This window comes from Tachypleus tridentatus, chromosome 13 (genome assembly GCF_004210375.1).
Source record: "Tachypleus tridentatus isolate NWPU-2018 chromosome 13, ASM421037v1, whole genome shotgun sequence".
NCBI classification, from domain to species: Eukaryota; Metazoa; Arthropoda; class Merostomata; order Xiphosura; family Limulidae; genus Tachypleus; species Tachypleus tridentatus.
The window spans coordinates 71040781-71066841 of NC_134837.1; the positions used below are offsets into that span (position 1 = coordinate 71040781).

Consider the following 26061-nt stretch of genomic DNA (forward strand, 5'->3'; position numbering starts at 1 on the left):
CTGCAGAAGTTCTTGGTCAGTTGTTTTTGCCTATACAAGTTTCCGCGGGATACTTATTCAATACTGACAAGAACATGCCAAGGAACAGCCAATTTCTGAGAAGTAACTATACAGTGTCTGCAAATCCACAAGTTGTATGCTGTGGTGTACTATGGAGTAAGCCTAGTGCGTTATCATAGCTTCATTCAATGATGAAATCAACACATGAAATACAATGTTCATTTTCCAAAAAGCAGCTGCTATTGTACATACAGTATGAATGACAGGAATGTTCCAGTGTTGCTCTATAATTATAGACACTCAATTATTCAGTTAGAATGGTCATAATCATGCTAAGCGAGGTAGAATAGCTGAAACTACCTATAAACTAAATTTCTTATTGTGACATCATACCTAAAAGTAAATACATTGTTTCCAGAACATATGAACTCACTAGCTGGTGATTATCCAACCTGCATTCAACACAATGACAGGAGCTCAACGAATTCCTGGTTAAATATATTGATGTGTATGTAGGATCAGATAGTACTTGAGTTGGACAATAGTAACTTGATACCAAATCATTATGAGTAGCACACACACCTGATAAAAGAGTCACTGCACAAACTTTCCTGGAGCACTTGATATATGGCTCGTGGTGAAATGCAGCATATGTTGAAAGATGAATTCATACAACTCTAAGAAAGTGTTTGATTATTACCAACTGGTATTGTAAAAAATAATTAGCCATTCTCAGACTCGTTGTTTATTTTAGGTAGGTGAATGTGGTGAACCACATTGATGCTCCTTGATTTTTGTGAAGAGCCAAACGTTTGGACACACTTGAAAACACCTGTTAGTTTATATTTTAGGCCTGGCCTACAGATGTTGCTAAGTGGAGCTGGATGATGAATACAGGCTTAAAACTGTCTTTAATACTTAAGAGTGGCTACGCAAACTCCACACTATGTCATTCGATCTGTTTAAATATGACTGTCCCTTCTGAGCAGCTGCCAGATTTTACATTGAGAGAGCTGCAAAGGGAAGTATGCCTAAACTACGACCTATGTCAAAGATGTTTTGGGGTTTGGTTGCACATCTCAGTTTGCTGCTGAAAACCTTGACACGATTCTTCAAAGAATAAGTTTTGTTTGTTTTTTGGAATTTCGCACAAAGCTACTCGAGGGCTATCTGTGCTAGCCGTCCCTAATTTAGCAGTGTAAGACTAGAGGGAAAGCAGCTAGTCATCACCACCCACCGCCAACTCTTGGGCTACTCTTTTACCAACGAATAGTGGGATTGGCCGTAACATTATAACGCTCCCACGGCTGGGAGGGCGAGCATGTTTGGCGCGCCTCGGGCGCGAACCCGCGACCCTCAGATTACGAAGCGCACGCCTTAACGCGCTAGGCCATGCCAGGCCCGCCAAAGAATAAGAGAGGCAGGCTTGAAATTAAAACCAGAAAAGTGTATACTTATGTGTAAGCAGATGGATGTTGTCAGTGACTGGGCTGATTCAAGGCTTGTAAGATTATATGAATCACTTACGTGGGAAGACATATCTCGACAAGGTGTCTAAAGATTAATGGAATATTGTAATTGTTGAATGTGTTGAAGGACACCAAAATGAAGTAATACAGTATCAGTTAGACGTCAGAGACATCTACAACATAATGGAGACAGTATCTGTAGCAACTGGATTTGAGGTGGTAATTAAGGGTTAGTTTTATTTGTTTATTTAATTTTGCGCAAAGTTACATGAGGGCTATCTGCGCTAGCTGTCCCTAATTTTGCAGTGTAAGACTAGAGGGAAGGCAGATAGTCATCGCCACCCACCGCCAACTCTTGGGCTACTCTTTTACCAGGCCTGGCATGGGCAAGCGTGTTAAGGCGTTCGACTCGTAATCTGAGGGTCGCGGGTTCACATCCCTGTCGCGCCAAACATGCTCGCCCTTTCAGCCGTGGGGCGTTATAATGTTACGGCCAATCCCACTATTCGTTGGTAAAAGAGTAGCCCAAGAGTTGGCGGTGGGTGGTAATGACTAGCTGCCTTCCCCCTAACCTTACACTACTAAATTAGAGGCGGCTAGCACAGATAGTCCTCGAGTAGCTTTGCACGAATTTCAAAAACAAACAAACAAACTTTTACCAACGACTATTGGGATTGACCGTCACATTATAACGCCCCCACGGCTGAAAGGGCAAGCATGTTTGGTGTGACGAAGATTCGAACCCGCGACCCGAACGCCTTAACCTACCTGGCCATGCCGGGCCGGTAATTAAAGGAAGTCTAAAGAAGGAACCCACAGCAGGAGCTATACCTTTAATAGTTCACTGTCTTGGTAAGCAAACATCACACAAAACTATTGCTGTGTCACAATCACATCCCAACATCATAACACAGCCACACTACACACAGGTTGAACCTCCAGCTGTGAATGAGAATACTACATTGTTAAAAAATGTTACAAAAACGAAATTTTCATCTATGACACACAGGATAATGTTAGGGATGATAATAAAAGTGCGAGTGTCTGGGCCTTACCACTTCTTATTTCCACTACCAATGGTATTATAAGTAATGACCTTGGTTATGAAATATTGCGACACAGTTTATACTGCACTAGGCCTCTGCACAATACACACATGTAATGTTGTTCCTATTTACATTATTTCAAAGGCCCACCAATCTTACATGAATGATGACTTATAAGAACCCACAGGAGAAGCTCAAAAGGCACAGCAGTTTCTAAAAGATACTTGCGAATGATATGACACGAATTCTGGTCTGTATCTGCATCATGCAGAGATGCAGATGGATTGATACTTCGATTTGGCTGATGTTGGATGCCTTGTATTGATAGATATATTACCATCAAGTCCATAAAAATATAGGAATTTGTTATAGTACTATAATGTCATTTTATTAATATGTTGGTATGCAAAGTTCATTTTGACATTTTTATGAATTATCTGGATGTTCAGCTTATCTTTATAGCTGTAATATAAAACCTCCATAAATTTTTTGAAAAAATCTTTGTAATGTGCTCTTTCCCATGTTTGAAATGTTTTGCTATTGGTTAGATGAAGATAAACTGTCCAAATTTTGTTGAAGTCCGTTAAGAAGACATAAGCTTCGACCGCTATGATGAAAAATCTCCATTAATCACTTACCAGATATATACTACCTATAGAGCCTTTAGTTTTTTTGTTTTCCTCTTGAGTTTGTGGGTTAGAAGAAACTGTACGTTATTTATATGCCCAAATCCATGTGAATTATCTTGTTGTCAATTCCAAAGGAGTTGACTATTTTGGCTGTAATAGTGTGTTGTATTATTTGATTAGCTCCAGTGACAAATTGTTTAACTCACTGCACTGCCCCTAATGTGTGCAACTTGTATCTGGTCATTGAATAACCCATTTTTCTCCTGCTGTAGTCATGCCTGTCCTTACCAACAAGATCAACAGTACTGATATCCTTTCTTTAGAAGCGCTTTACTTGTGTGCTTTACATCATTTTATAACCACAGAACAAGAGGACTTTATGTTAAAATGTTCCTTCCAAAAACAGGTCAATTTTAAGCTTTACCTGAATTTGCAAGTCACCATACTTTATTGTAATTGGAACAAAATAAAACAGGGCATTCTTCCTGTATATTCAGAGAGGATAGCCAGGAGCAAGATGATTCGATACAATCCTCTTTACAATACAAGGATAAATGTTCAACTGCTGACATTTGAATATAAAATTATGGTGTTTTTTTAATAATAGTCAGTTAGGGGGCCTTCAAGGTGAAGGCTCAAAAAACATTAAGTTATAGAGCGTGCTTTTCCCTGAACTCGGCCCAAGTTTGTTGCGTGAGAAAACAAAAATGTACAAATCACAGAAATATTCACTGCCATGAAAATAAAATGAAACATAGTGTAAAAAAAACAAACAATAACGTGAAAAGGTTGTCTCGTGGATAAGTGTTGTTAAACTTATGACAGATGTATGACAAACCTTTAACAGTTCAAAGGAAATTCATCCACTCGAGAGCTAACATTAAAAGTAAATAAATTCGGAGAAATGTAAATAACAAAAGTTATTCCAACGAGTTAACTACAAATGAAATAAATAATGTGAAATCCGAATTAAGTTTGGATTTTAATAAAAGTTATTCAAATATTTAACGTCTATAATAATTCAGAATTATGTTAAAATGTTTGCTTGAGGAAAACAGTACATCTAAGGCTCAATAAGAAGTCTGGAAGCTCTCGGAGCTTTAAAAATTTAAACAAAATGTTAGCCATGGGCCTATATTACGGAAGGCTGCTAAAATTTCAAACTCTCGGGGTAAGCCTAACCTTATATATCAAAACAAACCTGCAAAAAAAGCCAAGTTGGATCCCGACCCAACGTCCAATGAATGGTCACTCCTATACACATAACCGCCCTTAACCATTAACTGATTTGCTGACAAGAAAAACAGCTGTGTCTCTAACTATGTTAAAAGTCATCTTTCTCGCAAGATTACATAGATAACAGCCCACTGTTAACAACCTTACGAAAGGAAAAGGTGGGTAACTTACTGTGGCGCCTCAGTGTGTCTAAAATGAGAACGATGAATAATTTTACAAGTTTTTACCAGCAATCATTGAACAGACAGTGCATTACCAAACTACACAGTTTAGTGTCAACGTTAAGGTTTACAAGGTGAGCTGCTCTCCAGTGGCACAGTGATATGTCTGCAGACTTACAACGCTATAAACCGGGTTGCGATACTGGTGTTGATCAGAGCACAGATAGCCCGTAATGTGGCTCTGCGCTTAATTTCGAACAATCAAACACAAGGTTAAAATCTAACTGTTGAAATATTCAAATCTTTAATGGTCGACTTTTCGGATAATAGCAAACAAAGAATGCCAAATCGCATTAACTAATTGTACTTAAAGTGTAAGAAACATATATATTAACACATGTGTAACATAGATACTATTAAAACATTAGTACAAAGACATTTCACTAAAAAGAGTTACCCCATACAATGCGAAATGCCATCTCACTGGAAGTGAATAGAAGGCTGTGATAACATAGTGGGATTCATGAAAGATATCTATTGAATGTATCATTACGTACATGTTACAATAGGGCATGTAATCTAAATAACTCCGTTTTGTTGTTTTCTTCGACTAGAGTAAATATCGCATCTAAAGTAAGAGCTAGACAAATACTTCTGGAGTTGCTCTGTGCGAAATTCAAAAAACATAATTTATTTTTAAGTATATAAACTAGAGTGAGTTTACGTCAAATAACCACTCCATTTATGAAACGGACGCCACGCATGAAATAGTCACGTGATTATAACGTAATCTAGCTCAGATGAGTCATAAGCTAAATTTTAAATTCCTCGTGGTCTTGTCATTCTTTCAAATTCTAGCATCCAGACTACAGGGTAATAAACTCTTTGTCATGGAAGAAATAATAATAATAAATCATCATTATTACTATTCAAAAATTATATCATATAAAATTCACTTTTACGGAAAACGTAACAATATTTGACCGGTTACTTTACAAAATATTAAAATGTAGAATGATATTAAAAAAAAACTAAACTAAACTAAACGCTTTTATTCAAAATATTATGTCTTAATATATTTCCCGTCACAACATGTTCATAGCTGTCTCTGCTAGTGTATAACACTGAGTGTGCGAAATAATTTCAGTGGGACCTGTTAATATGGATAACAAACTCGTTTTAAAATAATATAATTAAAAAGACAGTATTTTCAGTTTCTTATAATTGTCGTTTCAAATTGTTTTCTTTCTGTTTATCACTCACTGTCAGAAACGAAGACTTTTCAAATTAACCTAAAACACAAAATAAAACAAGTGTTTGTTTGTTTTGAATTTCGCGCAAAGCTACTCAAGGGCTATCTGCGTCCCTAATTTAGCAGTGTAAGACTAGAGAGAAGGCAGCTAGTCATCACCACCCACCGCCAACTCTTAGGTTACTCTTTTACCAACGAATAGTGTGATTGACCGTAACATTATAACGCCCCCACGGCTGAAAGGGTGAGCATGTTGGTACGACCGGGATTCGAACCCGCGACGCTCGGATTACGAGTCGAACGCCTTAACCCACCTGGCCATGCCAGGCAAAAAAAAAAGAGTGTCTTCGTATCATAACCATTTGTTCACTTAGCTTTCCAAAAAAACATTGAAATAAATGTTGTTCGTTTCTTAGCTACTATTTCCCATAAATGTAATCGTTACTTGTGATTAAAGTGGCGAGTTGTAATAAGAGTGATAAATTTTCATTAGTCTGGCTTGTTTCTTTATTTTTAGAGTGGAGCCACATGCGACTATCCGCTGTGTCCACCACGGGGAATGGAACCCCGGACGTTGGCGCTAAAGTCCGTAGACCTTCCGCTGTGCCACTGGGGCTCTTTTCATTTGGACAAAGCAGTAACGACAGAACCATACAATAAAATCACAACCGTATGGGTTGAAGAAATAACAGCCGGGATGGCGGGCTAAATGGTAAATTCCTCTTTTCAATACTAAATTATTAATCTACATAATTTTTGTTAATTAAAGCTACGTTATATAATTACGCTATTATTATTCAAAATTATTAGCTATATAATGCACACCCCCAGTGACGCAGCGGAAAGTATGAAAGTTATAACGCTAAAATTGAGTTTTGATTCCCTTGGTAGGCACAACACAGATAATTCATTGAGTTTTGATTCCCTTGGTAGGCACAACACAGATAATTCATTGAATAACTTTGTGCTTAACTACAAACAAACAAAGCATAATTTCGTGGCACCACGACGACGTACAAGTTTTGACATATTTATTTGAAAATACAATTGCCAAGTAATGTTAAAAAAACAAAACACTTTTTTGTATTGGTTTCTTATTGACCACTACTAATTTTGTTTCCAATGAATCTTTTCTGTTATATGTTAATTAGAAAACGTTCTGTGAAAGCAGTCTGGCTTGAACTATAATTATTTATTGAAAATCGCAAAACATACTCTTGTGTTAAACTTACATATTACACCGCACTTATCCAGAAAACCAGACTAGAACAACATTAAAGTGCTGATATTGCTTTATATTACTGTACGAAGTAGTGATTCTTGGGTAGCATGTGCACCATTGAATTTGTTTATTCATGTTATCCTTATATCTCTCCAATACATTTCAGAGCACTAGTTTTAGGTATCTCTAAATCAGAGACAATTAACCTTTACCATTCACAAAGACTACACAACTTCAAAAACAGATGTTGAAAATGCTTGAAATATCATTTGATTAATCTAATGACTCTTTGATATCCGAGTATATCTCAATTCTTCAACATATTTAGTGATGTGAAATTCCAGTGTTTCTATGGAGTTTTTAGTACAGATCTGAAACCACTGGTACTTTTTTTGTTCCAGTTTGACCCTATGCCCTTTGCCTCTCACCCCATTTTTTTATATTGAACTTAGTTTTCCCTGTCTGTGAAAATGTACAGGACTACCTTATTTGAAGGAGGACACGACAGTGAGACATCTAGGACAGCGAATGTCATGAAAATGTGATAATTTGAGTGGCAACACTAAGACAACAAAGAAATTTATGGTTTTGTGCGAGAATGTAATACATTTTACTGGACATTTCCGACTTGATTTGTTCTACAGAGATTCAGCTCGAAAGAAGAAAAACTGAAGACTTCTCACTGCTCCAGTAGAAGCGATTGTCCACTTGTCTATGCAGATATGCATACTGGTTTTGTTGTTACTGTATCTATAATAAAGATTGTTTTCACTGTCCTTAAAACAGATACAATCTGTTTATTTCTCAAGCAACCTAAAAACATAGTCGAGTTTTGAGATTTAAGTAAGTCAACAAAATTCCTGTTGGAACCTGCTGTTATTAATGGACCCATTTTATATCTGTAGGAAAATAATTTTATCTGATAATACCCTGTGTGAATAGCTAAAGGGGAAATTTGGTGTTATAATCACAGGATACAGAATAAGGTTTCTGATTTTGTTAACGTGCATACTAACGAGCCTTGCTTGGCCTCTTGAGTTGGTAACAGTTTAAAGTCACGAGTTTACAGAAAGTTATGGCTTGTTCGAGACGTAGAACTGCTCAGAGCTACCATAAGTTTAGGGAAGCAGGAATGGTGGAGTCCGAAACTATTATGGGAGATAATAGGACCAAAAGACGGTTACCAGCTGGATAAAAAACAGACCCAGCACTGATGCTGACCATAGATGAACAGTCAAGAAGAGCTAAACGTATCGCTGGCAGTTTGTTTGGTTTGTTTTTTTAATTTCGCGCAAAGTTACACGAGAGCTATCTGCGCTAGCCGTCCCTAATTTAGCAATGCAAGACTAGATAGAAGAAAGCTAGTCATCACCACCCTCCACCAACTCTTGGGCTACTCTTTCACTGACGAAACATTATTGACCGTCACATTATAACGCCCCCCACAGTTGAAAGGGCGAGCATGTTTGTTGTGACGTGGACTCGAAACCGCGACCCTAGGATTACGAGTCGTGCGCCTTAAACCACCTGGCCATGCAGGGCCAAAACAACAAGAAAACGATAAGAACATGGTGAACAAAGGATTCTATATTATGCTAACTTTTAATAACAGACTGTCAAGACTGACAGATTTGGAAGGTACTGAACTTTCACGGAAGAAATAAGATTAGTAAAAAAAAGGCTCATGCTATAATTGTATGTTTTCTTATAGCAAAACCACATCAGGCTATCTGTTGAGCCCACAGAGGGGAATCAAACCCCTGATTTTTGAGGTATAAATCCGAAGACTTACCGCTGTACGAGTAGGGAGCATGCTATGATTGAAAAGTAAAGTCTGTTTGTTTGTTTTGAAATTTTGCACACAATGTCTGAGGGCCTCTCTGTGCTAGTTGTCCCTAATTTTAAAGTGACATGCTAGTGGGAAGACACCTATTCAACACCATCTACTTACACTTCTTGGACTACTGTTTACCAACAAACAGTGGGATTGACTATATTATTATAATATCCCAACGGCTCAAAAGGTAAGTATATTCGTGGATTGGAATCGAACCTATAACCTTTAGATTGCGAGTTGAGTGCCTTAATTATTAGGCCATGCCTAAGAAAAAAAAAGTTTTATCTGTGACTTTTCATAAATAGAGTTGACGATAGTTCAACTGATTTGACATTTTAAATATGTATTTAGTGGTTTCATTACGCATGTCTTCATTAAACGATTGGTTTGTCCATGTGATCTATACATGCTCTTAAAAACAAAGGAAAGTCAACACGCTTCTTAGACATATAGTAAGTTTAATTGTTGACTTAAGGTAAAGCCTGAAACAAAGATGGGGCAGGACTGTGATGTGTTAGTATATCACATATTCTTTGTATCATATGCTTTTTTACTATCTTTAATGTTATACAACATTTTGAAATGTTCATATAGCTTGCTCAAGTGTGATCTTGTACCCATCATCTCCTTCCATTGTCTTAATTTGTTTTTAAATGAAATTTCGATTTATGAGCTTCTGAAAAAATAATGGTACATTTAGATAGTATAGAAGGTCAAGGATTACATATATTTGCTTTGCTATGCATTGTTTACTTGGCGTTAACATTGACTGCTGGTAAACTAGTTTATTTAAATGAAAGCGAGAACTAAATCTAATTATGTTCGAGACAAGTAAGTGACAGTTATATAAATATGTGGAAAAGGTGACACTGACACTATGCGTATTAATAATTTCATGTGAGCATTAAAACCTACTTTTCGAAGTATCTCATACTTGGCTTTCATTATAACTTTTCCTGTTCGACCCAGCTGTTATTAACGAACCTATTTATTCATTTTACCCGAGAATACCCCACGTATATAAATATATATACAAGGTTTCAAGTAATTAGTCAGACTTTTGCGCATAATATACATATACTCAGACAGCATTTTAAATTGAATTCATTCTCTTATTTTATAATTAATCTCCATTCTAAATTCTCACAAAACATGTACTCCAGACGTTTCCAAAATCCAGTTCTGAGCACTAATTTTCCAAAATGTTTTTTGGAAGATTCTCCCATGCGTTTCTCGTACCTTCGAACAAGAGGTCCACACCAGTTTATTCGCCAAGCCTTATCCTTCAATAACATATAGAATCATTAATGCCTTCAGTAGTCTAGTACTCACAAAATTATAGTTACGTACTAGAATAGCTCTTAATATGTATATAATCCAACGATATGAACTACCTTCTGTGTTCCTTTTAACATCGTAATCATCGTGTGTGTGTGTGTGTGTGTGTGTGTATACACACACTTTTTTTTACTGTACCTTCCATTCTGGTATAAAAAACATAGACATATACTTACAATCAAAATACGTACATGCTTTCACTACCAAAAAAACTATATTTAAAAATTCCTCATTAAGGTTTCTATTTTTATATATACAGACACATGTATGGATGTAAGCTGACTGATTAGATTATGTTAATAAATGCAACTACATAACTAAACAGTATTTTCCAAGTTTTTTGCATGAGATATCAATATGCGAAGAAACATATTTACGGAATATCTACACACGCCATCTTTCCCTTTTTCTAAGTGCTATAATTCCTGTTTTTGTTTGTTTGTGAAACTAGTAATTGATTAGTTATTTCCATATTTTGTATTATTTTCAAAACTTTTGTAAACGTTGTTAAAACAACAGTCAGAACGTGTCACTAGGGTTTGTATTTACACGCGCTGATTTTAAAATATCTTATTTCCCCATTTCTGGTCACGCCCATACTGTACATATATGGTTATTGATTCAAGCCTGTGCAACAATCACGAGACGTGGAACGTTTAATCACAACTAAATATAGATATTTCTTTCTACTTACCTAATTCGATATTCCGCGTTCGTATAAAACAAACGGTTAAATTCGCAATGTTTCGTTTACTCTTCCAAGTTGAGAAGGGTTCGATTACGCGTGTTACTGCAGTCGGTTGTCTCAACAAACCAACTATCGTTCGAAAAACGTCTTTCGTCGTCAGCGAGCAGCTTCGGCCGACCACAACACATCACACCGAGGGGGAGCCACTTTTAGCATCGTCCTAGCACGTACCGATATGTTGAAAAATCCACCATTAGACCTCACCGCATCGAAAGAGAGCTTTGTATAGACAAATAGCTCAGACGTAAGCGGGAGCGTTATTAGTATATGGTTTTATATTAACACAGTTTGTAGCACGTAAACCTTGTCGAAGTTCCTTCAGGACGTTTTTTTTCTAATTTATTTTCTTTATTAGAATGCATATTCACATAAGTTGTTATCACGTGACTCATACATAAGTTCTGTTAGTTTTAATTCTTACTGTCACTAAAAAAACCCTGTTTACTAGCGTTCAACTTTTGCTAACCCTAATTAAACAATACATGTGATCCATGACCTCATGTTAGCATGTTCTGTAACATTTACATTGAACAGCTGTGTTGACACAGAGCCCGAAACCAACGCACCAAGACCTTGAGATTACTTAAACGGCTGTTCCATATCATAGTTCGCAGACTATTATTTTCTCTTTTCGTGTTTTAAGCGCAAAGCTACACAATGGGTTTGATGTCTTCCTGCACTAGGAATCGAACCCTAAATGTTAGCATGATAACCCCATAAGCATCGTTTTTTTTAATGTAGACACAATTCTAAACTTGCTTGTAAACGTTTTTAACTCTGTACTGAAATTATTAAACCATTTTAAAGTGTTATATAGTACTTAAAAGTCTTAGTCCTAGTTCCTAGAGGGCAGCAGATGTCATCAGCTTTGTGGGGTTGTTTTAGCATATTTTGACAGTCAATTTTCCCGAGTTCTACGAGTAAAGAAACCATTTGATGTTAAGCTTATTTTCAAAACAGAAAATCGTAAATATGTCATGATTGAACGATTTGTTGATATTACTCGTACTGTTTGTTTTGTTTTCCTACAACTTTTCAATTCCGCCCATTCCCCTCTTACTGAAGTGCCAAAGTTTATGGTTTCGAAGTGCGCTGTGTAAAAGGCAAGTTCAAATGAGTGAGTATATATTATAAGGCTTGTCATTTTGGTAAAAGATTTGGGTTTGTTTGCTTAGAATTTCGTGCAAAGCTACACGAAGGTTATTTGCACTAGCCGTGCCTAATTTAGCAATGTAAGACTAGAGGGAAGGAAGCTAGTCATCACCACCCATCGCCAACTCTTTGGCTACTCTTTTACCAACAAATAGTGGGATTTACTACACGTTGTAACCCCCATGGCTGAAAGGCGAAGCATGTTTGGAATGACGGGAATTCGAACCCGCGACCCTCAGATTACGGTGGGTGGTGTTGACTAGCTGCCCTCCCTCTAGTCTTACACTGCAAAATTAGGGATGTCTAGCGCAGAGAGCTCTCGTGAAGCTTGGCGCTGAATTAAAAAAACAAACACTCTATTGGATTACCCGAGTCTACTCAATTGCTACAAGAAAACACTATCAGCTTTTCGATGGAAAAAAAAAATAATGAAAATTTAATTTATTTCTCCAGTTGCGTCTTTACACGATTAAACACAGTGGCATTTTTAGGCCATGTTTAGAAATGACGTTAACTTCACTGTACTAACGTAAAGAATCACTTGTCCAAAGTTACTCATTAAGCGATACAGAAAACAAACACACTACTTCATTTCACAGGCTAGAAAATAACTCTATATCTCTTTACCTCTATCGTTGCTTCACTGATTCACTCTTTAAGCTTGTTTAAATTACTGAGTGACTCACCCATATTTATATCTAATTCCTGTTCTAGATATCTCATAAATTTTCGTGACATCAGTTTAAAATATTCGAGACTTACTCTCATAAATTTGCGCCCTCTAGCTGGCATTTAAATTACTAAAAATTGTTTATAACACTGTGTTAGATTATAATTAAATTAGATCCGTCAGAATGCAAATCACGAGGCTAGCGATATCTAATGACAGATAATGAATAGGAAACACCGACAACCAGCAACACGAATTGTTTTGTATGTTTGGTTTTGGTTTTTTGAATAAATTTCGCACAAAGCTACTCCAGGGCTATCTGTGCTAGCCGTCCCTAATTTAGCAGTGTAAGAATAAAGGGAAGGCAGCTAGTCATCACCACCCACCGCCAACTCTTGGGCTACTCTTTTACCAACGAATAGTGGGATTGACCGTGACATTATAACGCCCCCACGACTGAAAGGGCGAGCGTGTTTGATGCGACCGTGATTCGAGCCCGCGACCCTCAGATTATGAGTCGAACGCCTTAACCCATCTGGCCATGTCGGGCCAATTGTTTTGTAAGATGAAATATAGTCGATCTGATAGTTTTAAACTAAATATGTAACACCGACGATAAAGAAAAATAACTTTCTTCAGGTAACATAGTGTGAAACGCTTGTTTAACAAAATCATAATTTCCATAGGTTGAGTATCTCACCTTATCCAGTGTAACTCTGAAACCGGGTTTCGATACCAGTGGCGGGCGCAGTGGAGTTTGAATAACCTATAATAAATTAATAACGCCCTCTATCATGAATATCAAATCAAGTAATTTAAATGGGTAACATAAAAACAATGTTTATATTAATAAAATGACGTTCCCAGAATATTTTACTTGGAAAAGCAGAAAAGGAACAGAAAATTTTGATACTATCACATCAGTGGGAGCCACAATTCTGCAAAAATAATTTTAAAATCTTAAAACACCAAATTCTTTTTTCTCGGATGAGGCACACTTCTTCAGTGGGAAACCTAGTCAGCCCTCGTGCAACTTCAGTGGACATGCAATTTTATAAGAATTGTTTTAAACAAAAAATACGCCGCCATATTGAATGATTGATGGGAAGTACAGTAAAAGGTAACTGGTAATTGAGCAATGGATTTTCGGACTAGATATAAAAGTAAGTTTTTATCTTGTTTTACTGTGTTATTTGGTAAAATATTATAATCGTGAGAATTTCTTCTGAAATGACTTGTGCAAGCACCCTCCCTAGTTAGTTTTATTGACAAAACTAGTTTTTGTCAACAGAAAATTGATTACCAAGAAGAGTTCTTTTTCCTGCTAAATCAAATTCACCTGAAAAGAAACGAAAGCACATAGTTACAAACATTTGAATTTAAGCTAACAAAAATTGCAAAACTTTCGATAATATTTCCAGCAGTAATATGGACAAAATACACCGTAGCTCTCAGGACAGAAACAAACATATAGAATTCAAAGTTTTGGCCATCAAAAACAGATTGAAGTAAAATTTCATGTTTTAGTAGGAGTTGTATTTAGTCCCAGCGTAATGAATATGGGACACTCTTCTACTTAAGGGACAGATTTTGGAAAAGATAACCACATCCGGGTAATTTGTATACTCTACCATTAAACATCATTGTATATTAATTAATAAATCGTATGGCAGTGTATTATTATGGAACATTATTATGAATTTAGTTTTCCCAGATGTGGTTTAGTTATTAGTGTTATTATTAATACACTTTTATCAATATGTTTAGTTTTATTTATATTTGATTTATATATGCCAAAGATTTTTTATATTAATTTGGAATCTGAAACTGATTAGTCATGGTATCTAAACTGGACAGGTAAGACCCCCATGGCACCGGCCCTTGAACTTGTATCATACCATGAAAATAGTACATCAACTTAATACTGGTGATAACAGAAACAATTAAAGCAGAAAACCTAGGCTATTTGAAGGCTAAGTGGCTGGGGGTATATGATCTTTACGAGAGACACAACAATACAAATGAGAACTTGTCAATTATCTAGATGTAAGTACAAGTATAAATACTGTATCCAGAACAATAAAATACACACTAAAACGAAACAACAGCTTCGGCGAATGTGTGGTTGCTCAAACAACACTTTTTACGAGAGAAAGTGAAACCAAACGACTGAAATGAACTCTGGACTTCAAACAATGGGACGAACAAAGCTGGAGTAGTCAGCTTTTAACAGATTAATTTAATTTCAAATATTGTGGCGACAATTACAGATAGTTTATTCAACAGGAGAATGAAGAATGATATGATATTAAATGTACCAGATCTCCAGTGAATCATGCTGGAGGACAAATAAAGCGTGAAATGTTCCTTAGCCATTAGTATTGCAGATGTATTCAAAACTGATGGCACAGTGGCTGCTGACAGGTGTAGGTAGGCTCAATACATTGTGCTATTTTACCAGAAATGTGACTTAGCGAATGAGATTCAACATTCTGCAAGATAATAATAAAATTTAATTAAACGATGCCTTGACGATAAAGAATATCATAAAACACTCAAATCATAACCTGGCCCACACAGAGTTCTAATTTGAATAGTTTTAGGGTTATATCGATTTATTTAAAAACATTTAAAGTAGAAAGTGATGAAAGAACTCGGTTGAATTACATATTGGAATAATATAGGCTTTGAAACAATATTCCACGATAGTATGTTAATAAACTGTATAAGGCAAAGGGATCGCATACAAATTACTAGTGCATTGTTTGATTATTCATTTTCTTTTGTATTTTCTGTGATAATGTTTTATAATATTAATAAATTCAATATTAGTTGCCAGTTCTTCTCCTTTATGACTATACTTTGTGTATTCTCATAAATACTTGCGCTACTGTTTATATAAAAGTGATGAATAGTTTCTTTCCATGAGCAGAGAATAAGGACCACGTACGTCATATACTATAGTCAGTCAAACAAATAAAAACTCTTGCAGTACCATACGCAATTTAAAATATGATTCTGTGTTTAAATTATCATTTCTGGTATAGTTTGTGACGTAACAAGAAAACGCCATTTCTTAAGCCCCACAAATATATTTAACTCAAAAATGTAATATTTGAGTCAAAGCTAGTTGTCAATAATTTTTCCCATTAAGAACCTGTTTGTGCAATTTTTTATTTGTTCAGATTTCTCACTTAAAAAGTAACTGGTTTTACTGCCTCACGGCCTGTACCAGGTGTAATCTAATGGTTCATTACACAAACTGTAAATCCAATGCTTCATAGTTTGCACCTACGTACTGCTCTTAAGAAATGTGTGACGATCAAACAAAAGTAATCCAAACGTTGTAGGTGGAATATTTTAGTACTTGCCCTCACTTTAGTATGTTTTCTGATTCGCGTTCCCAGCACGCTAATCAAGATATAGATAAAACACATTCCAACATGATAACTGAACTACATAAACTTCTGGCCCAGCATAACCAGGTGATCAAGGTACTCGATTCGTAATCTGAGTGTCGCAGGTTTAATCCCCGTCACACCAAACATGCTCGCCCTTTCAGCCGTGGGAGCGTTATAGTGTGACGGTCAATCCCATTATTCGTTGGTAAAAGAGTAGCCCAAGTGTTGGCGGTAGGTGGTGACTAGCTGCCTTCCCTCTAGTCTTACACTGCTAAATTAGGGACGGCTAGCACAGATAGCTCTCGAGTAGCTTTGCGTGAAATTCAAAACAAACAAATAAACAATACGTAAAATTCTAAACGACGCAGAATTTGAAATAATATCTACTATGCAAAATAGATGGCGAGACAAATCAGAATATGTATTTTTAAATATAAATTGGGACGTGAGAGAATTCGGAAAAATGAGTGAATCTTATGTTGCTGTTTTGTGTGTGTGTGTAGGTTTGTACATTTTTCGTTTTGGTTTATCATTTCGTATATTTTATTTTTACCTTCTATTTTTGCTTCTTAAATTTCACATTTTTGTCCTGAATTGGATGATTATTACAATATAACTAAGTAATTAGCATGTGTTTATATGTTGTCAGCAGTTTGTACCACTGTACATTTTTCTAACAGAATAATTTCTAGTTTAGGTTAAAGTAGTAACCGCTATGCCACAAAACAAGCAACGGAAAAATAAAGTACAATAATAACAAACCTTTGGTTTAGAAATAGGAATAAATATTACTATTTTCTGTCTTATTATTTTTCGTCATGGAAAACACTGCCGTTTATACTTAAATTATAAAAAAACTATCCATTAGAAACTAGTTGACTCTTTCTATTGTTACAATTAAACGTAAAATAGCATACAAGCTTGGAAAATTAGCGTTCCCTATCAAGAGTAAACTACATATTTAGAATTAAGATATTACATTTTAAGATTCAAAAAAGAAGGTGATAAAGTCTAAAGTTAAATATTTCACTTTCCTGATCCCAGTTTATCACCCGATGGAGAATATGGAGATATATAATGTGATGTTTATAGCCGGTGCTGAATCTAGAAACACATTTTATTTTGGGCCTGGCGCGTTAAGGCGTGCGCTTCGTAATCTGAGGGTCGCGGGTTCGCGCCCGAGTCGCGCCAAAACATGCTCGCCCTCCCAGCCGTGGGTGCGTTATAATGTGACGGTCAATCCCACTATTCGTTGGTAAAAGAGTAGCCCAAGCGTTGGCGGTGGGTGGTGATGACTAGCTGCCTTCCCTCTAGTCTTACACTGCTAAATTAGGGACGGCTAGCACAGATAGCCCTCGAGTTGCTTTGTGCGAAATTCCAAAAACAAACAAACAAAACATTTTATTTTACCAAAAAAATCATATTCGCTTCATTCGCGGTATAAAAAGCGACTGCATCATGAAAAATATCCTAAACGCTCTCTGATTGGTAGGTTTTTATTATGATTACATCAGCAAGGAATAGCGAATGTTGCTTTTGTTCTGCCTAGAGCTTTATGCTGTGATTTATTTCTATCTTTCTTTTAATTAATCAACTTATTAAACTAGAAGAAAACAACCAACGGGGTTTTCATAAAGAATAATCATACAATCCACCATTAATTGATTCGTTAGTGTAGTACAGTTAACGTAGCCGTAAACGTAGTCTAAAACTTACCACAGTTGTTTAAGACTACGTTACTGAACTGGACGATGAATTACTTTTCATCACGTAATATAAAGAACCTGCCAATGAAAGAACACCACTACAACAAGTGTTACAAACTATATTTTTCAATGCTGTAATTTAAATGTTAAAAAGAAAGAACTGCAGGTCTTAATGATGATATTAAGATAAAAGGGTTTAATAAGATAGCTTAGAACACCTAAGAATGCTGCATGAAGGCTTCTAGTATATTCGAAATTAGATGATATACATGATATAGTTAAAAGCGTTTTCCAAGAATACACTAGAATGAATCAGTCAGTGTATTACCTATCGTTGTTACATTTTACAATTAAGTTGATTTGATTTTACGTTAGTCCTAGATTGTTAGAATTGAATGTCATCTGTTACGTAGTCTTACAACAGTGTACAGGGTGGCCCGTAAGTCCCTACCCATCCATATGTTATCATGTTATATTGAATTACGCGTGTATTATAAATTTCTTTCTTTTTTTTTCTTTCAGAGAAATATGGCCGATGTAAGTCCATTTACATTTCAAGAGCGTGTTGTAACAAGTACGTGGGTACATCAGTTTAAGAATACTGGTGACACCCTGGATACAATAACTGGCAAATGTAGAGAAAGATTCAATAAGGATCCACCAACACGAAAAACAATGTCAAATTGGGAGAGCAAATTGTTTGAAACTGGCAATATTAAGGATGCATCTCGTTCAGAAAAACCAGTTAAACGTACAGAGTCATGTGCTGGTGTGGAAGAGTCAGTAATTAACTCACCATTAATGTCGACAAGGAAAAGATCAGCTGAACTCGGTATCCCGCGAGCAACCATGCAGACCTTTATGAAAAAAGGACATGGGAGTTAAAGCATGGCGACCCACATTTGTAAATGAACTAAGTGATGCTGATAGAGAAAATAGGAAACTGGTGTGTGATGAGTTACTGAATCTTCAATACGATCCCTTCTCGAGGAAAGGTAATGTTTACGGACGAGTGCGCAATTTACCGTTAGAGTCGAGCTCGAAATGTTTACTTCCGGGCAAAAGAGAATCCTCATTATTATGAAGAAATTGAATAAAACCCTTCGCATGTCATGATGTGGGCGGCACTTATTGCGCGTCATGTTATTGGACCATACTTCTTTAACGGGCCAGTAAACCATACCTCATATCTAAACATGTTACAACAATGGTTTATACCGAAACTCAATGAACTTGGAATCAGAAAGGAGGTTTGGTTTCAACAAGATGGAGCTCCGGTTCATTATGCCCTCACTGTGCGAGATTATCTTAATGATATTTTTTCAGATAAGCGAATAGGTCGTGGTTCTGTAATATCCCTGGCACCCATGAAATGGCCCGCAAGAGGTCCGGACTTGACAACATGTGATAACTCTCTTTGGGGATACATAAAGGACATTGTGTCTAAACAACGTTGTAATACTAATGATGGGTTGAAGGCAGCTGTTACCGCGACATTTGGAACAATAACCCCTGCTATGTTGAGGAGAATGTCTCACAGAACATGGCGTCGCATAATATTATTCAGCGAGAATGAGGGACAGCACACAGATACACTGGATACATAAGATATATGGATAGTTAGGGACTTACGGGCCACCCTGTACAAGTGTTTAAGCTTATAGAAACATTAAGGAGGAAATAAACTAATTTGTTATACTTTAATTGAAATAGACTATTAATTATTTTAACAGTTAATTTAAAAGAACCAGCCAATAGAAAATTGGCGTCACAAAAATGAAGTAACTAAGACAACCATTAAGTTACTCAAAACGGATGGATCAGTTGAAAGTGTCGAATATAATGGTTATGTTGCATATTCAAGAAGCTATTTCTTAATAATTACAAAAAAAATGAATAGGGTCATTCTTGTTGCGTCTTACTGATTTAATTTTTTCTTGAGTATTGAATTTTTCCGAATGTTAAAAAATAACTCACACTTTTGAAAAATAACTCATGCACTCATTAGTTTATTCCAAGACAATAAAATTAAGTAAGGACTTACTGATGTTCCAACACGCCATTTTGTTTAAATATTCAAAGTGTTGTTACTTCTAGTGTGTCTATGTTTCTTATGTAAAAGCCCCATCGAGCTGTCTCCTTTGTCCACCAAGGACAATCGAACCCCTGATTTTAGGATCGTAAATATGGATACTTACTGCTGTTCCAACGGGAGTTAACAAAGATAACCATTGTATAGCTTTGTGCGAAATTCAAAAGAAATCTAACTGGAAACTGTTAGTTTAAGACCCATAAGTTGATGTTAACTGACATTAATTCAAATACTTTACTGAAACTCTACCACTGAAAAGAACTGACTGATTCTCTGATCTCCTACTAACTAACTGTTTTACTAGTGTTTACATATGATTTCTCACTTCTGGATGTTCATCGAAGTTACTCGTTCAAAATATTCTCGGAAATCTAGCACTTACTTGATTCTGACGTTATATATACATCTAGTTTACATGTACATTAACATATTAAAATATGACTTAGAACGTTATTATTAGACTTATCACTTCTTATATCAACTTCAGGGAATTCCACCCATCGACAGTAACTCTGGACATTGTCGTTGTCCAAAGTAAGACTAGATTTCATATTGCGGTAGAACGTATGCTATGTGTATAGTACTTCGAGACGAAAGATGGCGAAACATTAAAAACCAAAAGACGAATATCCGTCATAAAAATAGCTTAAATTGCGGAAGTTCCCTCCTTTCCCATTCCTCTTAATTTATCTATTTTGGATACCAAATTAAGGGTGTGAGAAAATAGCATTGGACTAGGCTGCCATCTTTAGGAAATATGTTTAACTAATAAGAGTCTATTTTTGACATCCCGTTTCATTTTTTGCTTGCGAGTTTGTCAACAAGATTTCTCGCGAAATTCAAAACAAACGAAAACAGTCGAATATATGAACCACTCTATGTGGTGGAAGTGCGTCCTCCACTGAGTGCCCTTCTAATTAATGTTGGTTTTTCGTTTCATTAGGACAACTGTATCTTTTATTGAGAAGAATATAAATGTTTTAAAGTAAATAAAGTATCTTGTGTAACTAGTATTTGAAATTTTCTAACAAATGATGAAAAGAAGGGATTTGGACACGTTTCTCATGCATCTTGGTCACTATTACGTACTGCCAATTATGTAAAGTGCAACTATCGAGTCTTAATAAAAACTATTATATTTAGTTAGCTAAATTGAACATGTATCGTTCAATAAATTCCGATAATTCGATATTATTAATGCAAGATTTACCAAGGAGGAAAGTAGTGGTTAAGCACTGTAGGTTTGGTTTGGTTTGAATTTCGCGCAAAGCTATACAAGAGCTATCTGCGCTAGCCGTCCCTAATTTTGCAGTGTAAGACTAGAGGGAAGACCGCTAGTCATCACCACCCACCGCCAACTCTTGGACTACTCTTTTACCAATGAAAAGTGAGATTGACTGCACATTATAACGCCTCCACGGCTGAAATAGCGAGCATGTTTGGAGTGACGGGATTCGAACCCGCGACCCTCGGATTACGAGTCATGTGCCTTAAACCACCTGTCCACGCTGAAACGTTTTGGGACTGAAGAAGTAGGACCTACATTGCCGTGGGGATACACTGTCTATTGGCCAGTCTCACATAAAGAAATTCATAAATAATAATTAATTAATTAATAATTATTATTATTAAATATTTAAAAATTAAATTAAGATGAATTAAATATTTAATTTTTCTTCATGCGAGACTGGCGAACGAAGGTTAAGACTCAATAGATGGTGTATCCTCACCACAACGTGCGATTTCCGCACTTACCTCCAAAATCTAGGATACATTTTATATCCCACATAACAATCTGTACCCTGGGGTTCCTTTTAATTTGTACAGTGTTTTGATTTTTGTTTAGGTTTTTTTGTTTATTAGAAATATATATATATACGCCGTGTTCTTCCCGTATTGAAATATTAAATTATATAGAAAGTATCCTAGAGGAATCATCCACAAACATCACATAAATTATGAGAATTATTGCTTGTCTGCTGGTAATTCAAACAAACTTAGTGATAGTTAGATAAACTTCAACCGGAAGAGTGAAAATTTGTTTTAGAATTTTGTTCACAAATACCCATAACTGTTCCTAAATTTGATCTGATATTGTAGAGGGAACACAACATACCACCAGTAGCCCATGTCTGGTCAAATGGTAGGATTTGTCGCTCATTCTTATAGCAAAACTACAGCATTAAGGTTAAGAGATCGGTTTATCTTTGTCAGCGGGTTGCGAATCATAAATCCTCGGATTTACAACATGGATGCAAGGGACAGATTCTTACCTAGATCATAACTCTATCCACCTTTCTGCACACATGTCGACAGTTGTTCGCCATCCTGCGAAGTTAAGATTTTTTTATTTCTCATGGTAGAAATCTGAGTTTCAAATGATACACTTGTTTCTGTTTTGTGTTGTAATCGCTAGTTTGATCGCTAGAAACTCAACGAAACACAGGCAGTAAATTTATATAAATGAACATGAGTCTATATATAACTTAACCATTTACTGACTGCAAAACGTAAAATCTGTGTCAGTAGCAAGTATGGTTAAGCGGTATCTTTTGTCACTTCAATTCCTTGGAAGATACACAGGGGTGTGTCGTGTAGCTAATACAACATGCAGGAGACACTATATGTTATTAACAGGAGCGATTTTCAACCTTCTTGTTGCTAAGGCTATGGTAATCGAAACCATCACATATTTTCACTGGATGTGTTCCAAATTTCAAGGCAACCCGTTATGAAATCCACGAGATATAAATCTCCAGTTTTGATTGAAATTTCCCTTTTTTTTCTCCCGCCGAAAGTACGAAAACTGTGCAACCATACAGTTAATTTTCAAATATGGTCTACATAGAAGTTACACGTGCAAAATTATTCAATAAATACCACGCAGTTTTAACAAGCTTTTCGCTCATGCCTACGCAAAACGTAACGTGGCTATCTGTCTAAAATTTTATGACAGATTCACGTAAGAGTAAAAGTGGACCATTTTGAGGTTTTGTCATTCGGGTTAGAGCAGTAAAACTGTAGGATGAATGCACTTTCAGATATACAAGTATTGGTTAGGCCAAGCAAACTAGATTATCAGTACTAGCTCAAGTTTTCAAAAGAATCACTTTGGTAAACGTTTATTTAAAGATAAGCACAAATCTACACTATGGACTACCGGTGCTCTTCCGATTATAGACATCGAAACCCAGTTGATAGCGTTGCAAGTTCGCAGACATGCCGCTGTGCCAGTAGGGAGCACGACAGTTGTTATTGATCATCCACTACCAAGTATGAAACACAAATTTACAAAATTTTATGAAATTCATCAAATTAAAGAGCATTTATTTAATTTTTTGTTATCATAAAACCCGATAACTGACGAAACTGATTTAAATATGAATAAAATTATCTCTGTTAGATACAAAAGTATAAATAACAACAAGTTACTTAATAAATACATGAATATTAGAGTAGATAAATCACAAGCTTAAGGTCAACTCACCCAAACTTTCTGAAATCCAATTACACACAGTTTATTTACATCTTTTCCATAAATTATTGTCAGATCATTGAATTATGATGTTTAAATTTAGTACCAGCTAATACTATTAAGACTTTAAGTATTAGTTTTCTAAACGTACAGTAGATGGCGATAAAGTTATATATATACACACACATATAACACTATATCGCTATATACTGCACGTTTAGGAAACTAACATGTATATTAAAGCCTGGTTTCTGGCAGTATAACCGCAGAATAATACCACTGTCAAGCATATATCAGGTAACCCGTTGCTAATTTAATTGTGAATAAAGTTATCATTATTAGTATTATAAAATGTATCCAAAGTAACTGATTATCTGGTAAATACTTCAGTAACAGTGATCACAAACTTTAAGATTAACTTTTCTGAAATCTAATTATACAAAGTATATTAATTACCTTTTTTATTAACCCTTTCTGAATCATAAGACCCCCGGAGAGGCAGTGGTAAGCCTAGAAATTACAACGCTAAACTCAAGGGTTCGATTCTCTCCAAATGAATATTGCAGGTAGCCTCATGTGGCTTTGCTATAGAAACAAACAAACAACACCAAACCATATAATACGAGGTCTGTTCAAAAAATACGCGGACTGTTTGAATTGCGCGGCTCCAGGGGAATCCGCTTGGTGTCGCTAGGTTTGCACAGATCAGCTGATTACGACGCCATTTCTCGATTGCAGATATCTTCATTTGTATATTAGCTACGCGGTTTCAAGTGAAGTGCGATTTTTTCGTTTGGCGGATTTCAGAATGAATGACCTGAAGGAGCAACGACTTGCTGTGAAATTTTGTGTTAAACTTGGAAAATCTGCGACTGAAACTTTTGCTATGCTTAACACGGCTTACGGTGATGTTGCTATGAATCGTACGGCATGTTTCAAGTGGCATGAACGTTTTAAGGATGGTCGACAGGCCATTGAAGATGATGAGCGTCCTGGACGTCCTTCCACGTCAATTGAATACCCACACGTCGACAAAATCAACACCCTGGTGCGGGCAAATCGACGTCTGACTGTCAGGGAGCTTGCTGAAGAGTGTAGGATATCAGTTGGATCTTGTTACGAGATTTTGACCGAAAAATTGAAGATGCACCGCGTTGCTGCGAAATTTGTGCCTCAGAACTCGTGAGTTTTTGGCCAAACACTCGATCACTGTTCTTCCCCCCCCCTACTCACCTGACCTTCCTCCTTGCGATTTTTTTTTGTTCCTCAAACTCAAAAGACCCTTGAAAGGAAGATTTTAGACGATTCCCGAGATTAAGGCAAATGCGACGAAGGAGCTGGAGGACATTACAAAAGAAGCGTACCAGGACTGTTTCAACAAGTGGAAACACCGTTGGGATAAGTGTGTGCGTTGGGGAGGAGAGTACTTTGAAGGGGTCCCAGACCTGTAACTTCTAAATAAAGTACATTTTGTTTTACGACATCAATCCGCGTATTTTTTGAACAGCCCTCGTATATATGTAAGACAAGCTCTTGTGAATGTTTTAAAACTTATACTTTGATCAGGGAGATAGCAAACGTTAACACGTAGTTTTCTGTACGTAATATATTTTTTGTGTAAAGGTAATAATAAAATATCAAAACTAAAGTAATATAGGTTTAAGCTCATAGTAATATTTCAACATATTTTTCTGAGAAGTTTGAATTTCGTTACGGGAAAGCAACGTTAGGTTTATGACTCATAAATACATTACTTGGGTTAATAGCGTTCAAAGTCATTGACACTTGTAATTTTTTAAGTACTGCTTTCTGTTCATACTAAATAGAAAACTATGGAATACACTGCTAATTTATTAAGTCCGTCCAATCATTGAATCCATAATAAAAATTCCATTGCAAGAGAAATGTGTGATGCGATGATAGCATGTAGAGCAATATAACAAAACAAACACATAATGGTTTTAAGTTCCTGCGCTTTTAATGAAAGTGTAATTTTTTATGACTTTGTAATATATATTGGAAAGGTATAATAGCAATAGAAAATGTACATCTTCGTGGATGTGATTGAGAAAGAACCTGCTGCACAAACATATCACCAAATTATTTTTGATAGTTGGTTCAAGTCTTAATAACTTAGTAGAAGCTTTGAGGGAGCGAGAATTATTTTTTTTTGTTTCCTGCTGGAAGTATTAGATTAAAATAGTCTTCAAACTAATGTTAGAAAAGAATCTAAGGAAGAAAGGGCGTGGTTCATTTGATTTACTAGAGGATTCGAAGATAACTATTGTTAAACGGTATAATACAACAAGCCAATGTAGTTGTTTTGGCTTCAAATCTGTAAAACTACAATGATAATTAGTGGCGGGAAAAATATCAGCATCCGAAGTCCAACTGTGGTCTCGGTTGTAAACATATCAACAGTAAATCTAGATCATGATATACAAAGTTAATCGTGCAATTCACACGAAGGCAATATTCCACGAGAATGCTCTTTCATCTGATAGACGTATAATGTAAATACTTTATACTTACACTACCAAACAGAACAAAGAAACCCCTTATGTGACATAGACCTCATTCTTTGAATGAAATCAAACAGACGACCATAATCCATTTGAAACTGTGAA

At 36.1% G+C, this 26061-nt stretch overlaps 1 protein-coding gene and 1 long non-coding RNA gene across 4 annotated transcripts in view; one reads left to right on the plus strand and one right to left on the minus strand.

The window, feature by feature from the left end:
• Window positions 1-11080, minus strand: part of LOC143236805 (MIF4G domain-containing protein-like) — a 25398-nt gene extending 14318 nt beyond the window's left edge. The window contains exons 1-2 of one of the 3 annotated variants that reach the window (XM_076475381.1): window positions 10885-11053; window positions 10000-10135 (exon numbers count right to left, since the gene is read on the minus strand). The gene's annotated coding sequence lies outside the window, so the exon portion shown is untranslated. Of the gene's footprint in view, window positions 1-9999; window positions 10136-10884 lie in introns of all 3 variants that reach the window. The other 2 variants (XM_076475380.1, XM_076475382.1) reach the window with 2 other exon arrangements.
• LOC143236807 (uncharacterized) lies at window positions 11050-19940 on the plus strand. The gene is made up of 2 exons (XR_013019759.1): window positions 11050-11182; window positions 18390-19940. It is a non-coding gene; the product is annotated as an uncharacterized LOC143236807 (long non-coding RNA).
• The last annotated feature ends 6121 nt before the right edge of the window (window positions 19941-26061 follow it).